The sequence below is a fragment of the Prunus dulcis genome, unplaced genomic scaffold (assembly GCF_902201215.1).
Source record: "Prunus dulcis unplaced genomic scaffold, ALMONDv2, whole genome shotgun sequence".
NCBI classification, from domain to species: domain Eukaryota; kingdom Viridiplantae; phylum Streptophyta; class Magnoliopsida; order Rosales; family Rosaceae; genus Prunus; species Prunus dulcis.
Genome location: NW_023010093.1, coordinates 43,876 through 51,464, shown reverse-complemented (window position 1 = coordinate 51,464; position 7,589 = coordinate 43,876). Strand labels below are relative to the sequence as shown.

General features: G+C 36.8%; 1 pseudogene; it reads right to left on the bottom strand.

The window, feature by feature from the left end:
* Nucleotides 1-2,636: 2,636 nt before the first annotated feature.
* LOC117612860 lies at nt 2,637-6,549 on the bottom strand (annotated as a pseudogene).
* Between the last annotated feature and the right edge of the window lie 1,040 nt (nt 6,550-7,589).

Here is a 7,589-nt window from a genome sequence, read left to right as displayed (position 1 = left end):
TCGAATCTGTGAGCTCGTCCAACCTGTAAGTACAAACCCTAACTTCCCCTTGTAAATTCATTGAATGATATTAGGTTGAATGCTTTGCGATCAGTTAATAATGTGCTTATAGGTATGGGTTCATGGATTTTCTGTTTAATGGGTTCATGGATTTTCTGTTTAATGGGTTCATGGATTACATTATCTGTTATGTTGAATTGGGAATGGATTTAATTTTGTCGGATCTTTTAATCACCCTATGTTATGTTAAATTGGGAATGGATTTATTGTTTTCATGCTTGGTTTCATGTATATGTTGGTTTCTTGCTTGGTTTCATGTATATGTTGGTTTCTTGCTTGGTTTCATATATATGTTGTGTTCTTAATGGGTTTTGGGTTCTTGAAAATAAACTGAGACACGACGCGTTTTTAGGCATAGAAAGAGAACAAAGTGGATGCAGGATAAGCATAATAGCACTTTCATTCAATGGCTACGCTTCAAGGTATATGTTGTTGAATAACATATTTCTCTTTTAATTTTCTTCTTATTTCTATGTTAGATTGAATTAAGATTTGATTAATTTGCAGGTTCAAAGTGAACTTGAGGAAGACAATCATGGCGTATCAGAAAATTTAAGGTGGCTAGCAGTTGGTCCAAACATGGCAGTGCCATTATATAGGAGCTATCTTATTAAAGGTATTAAATTCAATATCAAGGCACAAGATGATGTGCGGACAACTCAAAATAGTGGAGTTTATTTACTTGCACAAACCATGCAAGTTGTTAGTGCCAAGGATAAAAACCCAATTCTCTCAAATATGGGTTTCTATGGTGTCATTCAAGAAATTTGGGACCTTGACTACCAAAAGTTTACAATCCCAGTCTTTAGGTGTGATTGGATAGATAGTTCTGGTCTTGTAGTCGACTAACTTGGATTTACCCTTGTAGATTTGAGTAAAATTGGACATAGGAATGACCAATTTGTTTTGGCTTCTCAAGTCAAACAAATATTTTTTTGTTGACGACCCGATGCATCGTGGTTGGTCGGTAGTTTTATCAATGCCTAATAGAGAATATAATGATGTTATTGGTGATGAAGTCTTAGGTGATGTGATAATTGAGTGTGAGCCATTTACTAGAGGGATGCCAAATGTTGACACATTTGATGAACTGGTGGGTGAGTTAGGTGGTCAAAATATTCGAGATGGGTGTGAAGATATATGGATTGAATGATGCTTATGTAATTGGCAGTGTATGACATTCATTTTATAATATATTGTAATTTGATTTCTTCACTTTCATTATACAGGTTTTGGCCACAAAACAATCAGTGCAAAAAATACTGGATCCAGATTACATCATTATATTCTGCATAAAAAACAACGTCTGTTCAAATAAAACACGACGCTATGGTTAACCATTTATTCAGCATATTTACCGACGTCTTAAAGCAACGTAACAATGAAGAACCACGACGCTATTGTGAAGCAATTATCCAGGATATCACGCCGGGGACGGATTAAGAACCGCCATGTAATCCAAAATAACACGACTCCAATAACATAATACCGACGTCTAAAAATGAGATAAATTATCTGAACATTAATTTGGAACCGACGTGGTTTAATAAACGCGTCGTAAATAATGACGTTGTTTAGAAGTTCAACGCCGTCTACATTAATAAGTACGTCGTGAGTAATGAATACATATAAATACAACGTCGACTATATAAATTCCACAGACGTTGTTTCGCATTTCAACGTCAACTACATAAATACATACGTCGTAAATAATGACACTGACACCTATATCCACGCCATCATTTTTAGAAAAATCGAAGTGGAAAACTTATTTCACGACGGTCGTTTGTAAATAAACGACGTAGTAGTTTTCAATAACGTCGTCTTCTCATGTATTTAAAGATGTCATATTTTTTCTTGTCGTGAAAATTATATTTAACGGCGTAGTGTTTTAGTTATCGACGTTGTATGTCTATCTTGCGGCCTTGTTCTTCTAATATTTGTCATATTTTTCCTTTTTAACGACGGTGATTTGTTTGTGTTGGTCGTCTATTCTCATCCTCGACTATTTTTTAAAACTTATGCAGACTAAACACGTCTGTTTTTATTTTTTTTCGACGTTGTTTTATTTAACAACGCCTAATATTTATCGTCGTTGTTTGTTTCTGAAAATAGGACGTACAAATTTTGTAATACGACTCTCATATATTAGTAACCGACGTTGTTTGTTTTTTCAACGTCTATTATATAAATACATACGTCGTAAATAATGACACTGACAACTATTTCCACGTCATCTTTTATAGAAAAATCGAAGTGGAAAATTTATTTTACTACGGCTGTTTGTATATAGGCGACGTAGTAGGATTAAATATGTGTCATATTTTTCCTTTTTTACGACGGTTTGTTTAGAGAGTTGGTCGTCTATTCTCATCCCCGACTGCTTTTTTAGATCTTTTTGCAGTACAAAGACGTCGTTTTTTATTTGTTGATGACGTTGTATATTTTAACAACGACGGTGATTTAGAGTCGTGGTTTATTAGGGAAAAGATGACGGTGGATTCCACGACCGCTGAAAAACTGAATACACGACGGTGATTTACCGTCGTCTTTTTGCTTTTTTGTAGTAGTGTCACCTTAACAAAGTGTTCACTGGCAACACGTTCACCACCCTTATGATCAGGGCGTCGTGCATATAAAACGCATACATTTAAGCCTCGAATCTTGACGTTAGGATTTGAAGGTACAACAATCGACAACACCGAGTTACCTATGCTTATGTAGCTGAACCAATCTGGAATCTTGCTCCCATGAAGGAAGATGCTAAATATGCCGCATTCGTTTAGTCCCTGTTTGATGCAAATCATATATATTGGTCAAGTGGTATCAGATTTAAGTGATTATATATATATATATATATATGGACACTCAACAATTACAAGCTAGCAGTTGTGTTTCAATCTTGGAGAAGATCAAGATTGATTTTTTACATTAATATAACCTACGAACATAAAATAATCTTCTCTAAGGATGACAATCCAATTTTCCAATTATTTGAACAGCTAGCCCCTGTGTCATACAAATTATAATCATAACAACTTTACCACAGAGAGAGAGAGAGAGAGAGAGAGAGAGAGAGAGAGAGAGAGAGAGAGAACCTGAAGGCGACACGTAGTTCATCATTTCGATCTCAGAGCTTTCGTTGGATTCCAAATTGAACAATCCCATATTTTTTATCATTTCTATGTCAACGTTTCTGAATGGTTTCATTTCAAACAAGCTTTCAACTTCAACTAATTCCTTGCAATCCCAAAGATTTTTACTCATTGATGTGAAAATGTTTGGTAAATTTGTTACTTTTTTCAATGATGTACAATGACCTGCTTCCAGTGAGTTTAAACTGACTGGGAGCTCTGGAAGCGCTTGGAGCTTTGCGCAACCTTCTACCAACAGAGTCTGGAGCATAATAAGACCCTTCATGTTTCCTGGTAGGTTCAGAATTGGGGTTGCAGATAGATCCAAATGCTTCAATGACGATAGGGCACCAGGTTCACTAGGAATCTCTGCTACATTGCAGTGAGCAAGACTTAGCCTTTCGATTGAATGTGGTAAACTTGCCAATGAGAAAGATACAAGATTTTTTCTTGGCAATATCCACGACTCGATTGATTGCCATAACTTAGTTGATAACAGATTGAATTTCTTCATAGCACCAACTGTGGAGTCTACCTGATTTGTTGCATTTGTGTTGGAATGAACCTTAAGTTTTGAGCAACCCGAAAGAATGAGGTCCTGAAGAGATCCCAACCTTCTAATACTCGTTGGAAGCTTCATCAGATTTTTGCAGTCTCTTAGGTTCAAGTGAACAAGGTTCTCTAAGTCTCCAATGGACTCATTAACCTCAACCAAGTTTATGCAATCTTTAAGAATTAATCTCTCAAGCTTAGGGAGCCCTGACATGTCAGGGGTTGTCGTTAGGCTATGTGAATGGCTGAGGTTGAGTGTTTTCAGCCTTGGAAGAAACTGTTTCAAAGAGAAGTAAGCAAATGAATATACCAAGCTTCTAAAATATGTAATGATCCATAAATTTGTGTGTGTGTGTGTGTGAGAGAGAGAGAGAGAGAGAGAGAGAGAGAGAGAGAGAGAGATTAATACAATACCCTGTGTCCCTTCCAAACATGTTGCGGGCTGCTATTCCGCAAGTCAAGAATAACTAGATTTTCCAAACAAAAATTGGCTGATAGTGATTTCAAAGGAAATCCTCGCCAAGACAAACATGCCAAGTTTTTTGGAAAATCTTCGAAACCTCCACCGATATTTGCATTATAGAGCTGGAGAAGCTCAAGATTGTTCATCCTTTTAAATGCCTCTGTTTTGAAGTTCACCTCATTTGATGCAGGAGCTGAATTTGTTGAGGAAAAGTTACTTGCAATGGATTTCCAAGAGAAGAAATCAAGTCGACGACGTCTTGAAAAATTTCCATCATAATCTTCCACATGAGATCGTTTTTTGTTACTTCTATTAAACAATGTCTTGCAAGACTCATCTTCCATCAACTTAGGAAGGTTGAGCATCAGGCCCTTAATAATTTCAGTACCCTGTTAACAAATCAGAACATTCAATAAGTAACAAGACACACAACACAGTTGTTAATCATGCATAAAACTAAAGGGAATGTTGTTCTTACAGTCATTTTTCTCAGAATATTAAAGGCATCTTTATGCCACAATCTACTACGTCTTCCCGGGTCTTGAGGTGATTCTTCGCGAATAATTCCCCTCCCCATGTCTCTAAGTAAGTGATGCATGTTCAACCTGTTGTCTTCATTGTTAATTTTTACTAGACATCTGTCAACTAGATTTTGAATTCCAATCCTTGTGTAAAAATTAAGGTTGTCCAGTATTGTAATTGTAAAATCCTTCTCCTTTCCAATGAAGAAATAGGCTATATGGAGGAATATAGTTTGGTCATGATAATCTAGCAGAGAATCATAGCTTATTCTAATAACTTATTGAATCTTGTCATTAGGAATTTCACATAACTTCTGTAATGCGCTATGCCATACGTCTACTTCTTTCCCAGATAAAGAAGATCCCAGAACTTGAAGAGCTAATGGAATCCCTCCACAATGTTCTACTGCAGGTCTCGAAAGTTCTATGTAGCCTTCGATAGGCTGAGGTTGGCCAAAGGCATGCCAACTGAAAAGCTCAAGTGATTCATACTAATTCAATTCTTCAACCTCAAACATTGTGCAACCTTCATGAGCTTTTAACAAATGTTCATGTCTGGTTGTTATGATAATTTTACTTCCTGGGTAAAACCATTCTCTCATTCCAAGAATTGCATTAAATTGATCCAAGTCGTTCACATCATCGAGAACAATAAGAAGTCTTTTGTTACATACAGCATGTTTGATCTTGATTATTCCTTCATCTATGTTGTCCATTTTCTTTACTTTCCCCTTTTGGATATCCGAAAGAAGTTTCCTTTGCAAGCGAACAAAACCACAGGGCTGTTCTGAAGTTTCTCTGATATCTGCAAGGAAGCTGCTACCTTGAAATCTTCCAGAGTTGAGGTTATAAGCAGCTTTGGCAATGGTGGTCTTGCCAATTCCTCCCATCCCATAGATGACAGCTACACCAACATCATTTGATCCATCGTTTAACCACATGTTTATGCCTTGCACGCGATAGTCTATTCCAACAGCGTAGGGAGCAACATTCAACACCTTAGGATCCAGCTTATTTCCAATCTGTTTAACAATTTCTTGGATAAACTCCGACTCATACCTACGAAGTTTTTATCATATCAATTTATTTAAAGCATAATGAGGTCATGTTTATTAATTGTTCCTCATAGATCATCAGTTGAAATATGAAACAAATTGAAATCTTCTTGAGAAAATGTGGTGCCAAGGTAGTGAGAAATTTTTGGGAATAGAATTTTACCTATCTTTTAAAGCCATCCCTGCCAGATCTGCAGCATATTTAAGCGCTCTTCTCCATTCCTCCACCTTGTTCATCTCCTCCTTGAAGCGCTCTTCATGTCTAGAAAATGCTTCTGCAAAGCTCCCTCTCTGGTTCCTGACATGGGATGGATCCACATGATAGAAAACCGGCATAACAATACGGCCATCATCATGTTTTCTACGTTCCATTATCTTCACCAGTTCGTCCAAGCACCACCTTGAGGAAGCATAGTTTTGGGAGAAGACGATTATCGATACTTTCCACTCATTGCTTTGTTCAACTCTGCTGCAATGTCTGCTCCTCTTTCGATTTCATCATCGTCTCTAAATGTGTGGATTCCTGCCAGCTCCAAGGCCCTATAAAGGTGATCAGTGAAGCCCTTGCGTGTATCTTCGCCTCTGAAACTCAAGAATGCGTGATAGCTACACCGGTAAAAGGAGGAAGAAGAAGCATCATGCAGCATGGGGTTTAAAGCATCATGCAGCATGGGGTTTAAAGCCTCATGCAGCATGGGGTTTAAAGCCTCATGCAGCATGGGGTTTAAAGCCTCATGCAGCATGGGGTTTAAAGAAGTAGCCATTGATGCAGCAATGAATGAATGAAGATGATCAGCTTACAAAATTATGCAGTTTGTGATCAAAGTGGTCTTAAAGTCCACCAACACTGTTTTATGATTCCAATTCCACGCTGAGATGTGATTAACATTGAAGACGAACTTAGTCAAAATTTTAAATTAATAAAAATGTATGAAGGGTCACAACCTCCATTACATTTCAATTGTAAAATATTCATTAAATTAAAAATGTTAATTAGAAGAAAGAGTGTGATGTGAGGTCGGGTTGGTTTTACAGGGTAGGTGAATTTTGTAGCGGTGGTGGGAGACGAACGCCAGCAATCATAAGTACTAATGTGAGGCGTAAACCATCTTAAGGTCAAAGTGTCAAATGCTTGCCTCGACTCAATTTAAGGTTTTTATAATTTCATTCAAAATTAATATCTAGGGTTGTATTTAATTTTCTGATTGTGTTGAATTAATAAATAGGTATCTAATTCCATTCAAATGCCAGTCTTCCTACTTCTAGGCTCTCAGCAGTACAAGGTTTTTCATTTTATCCCTTATTGTCACTGTTTTATTTGACTTTTTATGCAGTTAGTTTTCCTGTTATTTTTCGGTTGTACTGCTAATCTTTTCCTGTTATTTTTCGAAAACAGATTTATTCTTGTTTGGTTGCCATCCCAGCCTCCTTTCTGCTCTCTTGAGATGCCTTCTCCTATATATGTTACATGAAATTGTTTATTAATTGCGTTTTTTTGTCATTCGTTAGGAAGGGGGAGGGGGAGAATTTGACCCACTTTTCCACTGTGGTGTCACCCCATGTGCTTATTAATTGCCTTTTGATAGAAAGTAATTGTGCCTCAAAAAAAATTTGGCTTTTCCTCTTGAAATTCATTTGTTCTTACCTGCAACCCATCAACTTGATTTTCTATAAATAAAACTCTGACTAGTACCCAACTCAATAAGTTACCTAATCAAACTTAAAGTATAACTTATTGTACTTCTTAGATTCCAAACGTACCCCTCATTACAGTTTATATTTCCTCAATTAATTGTGTTGATTT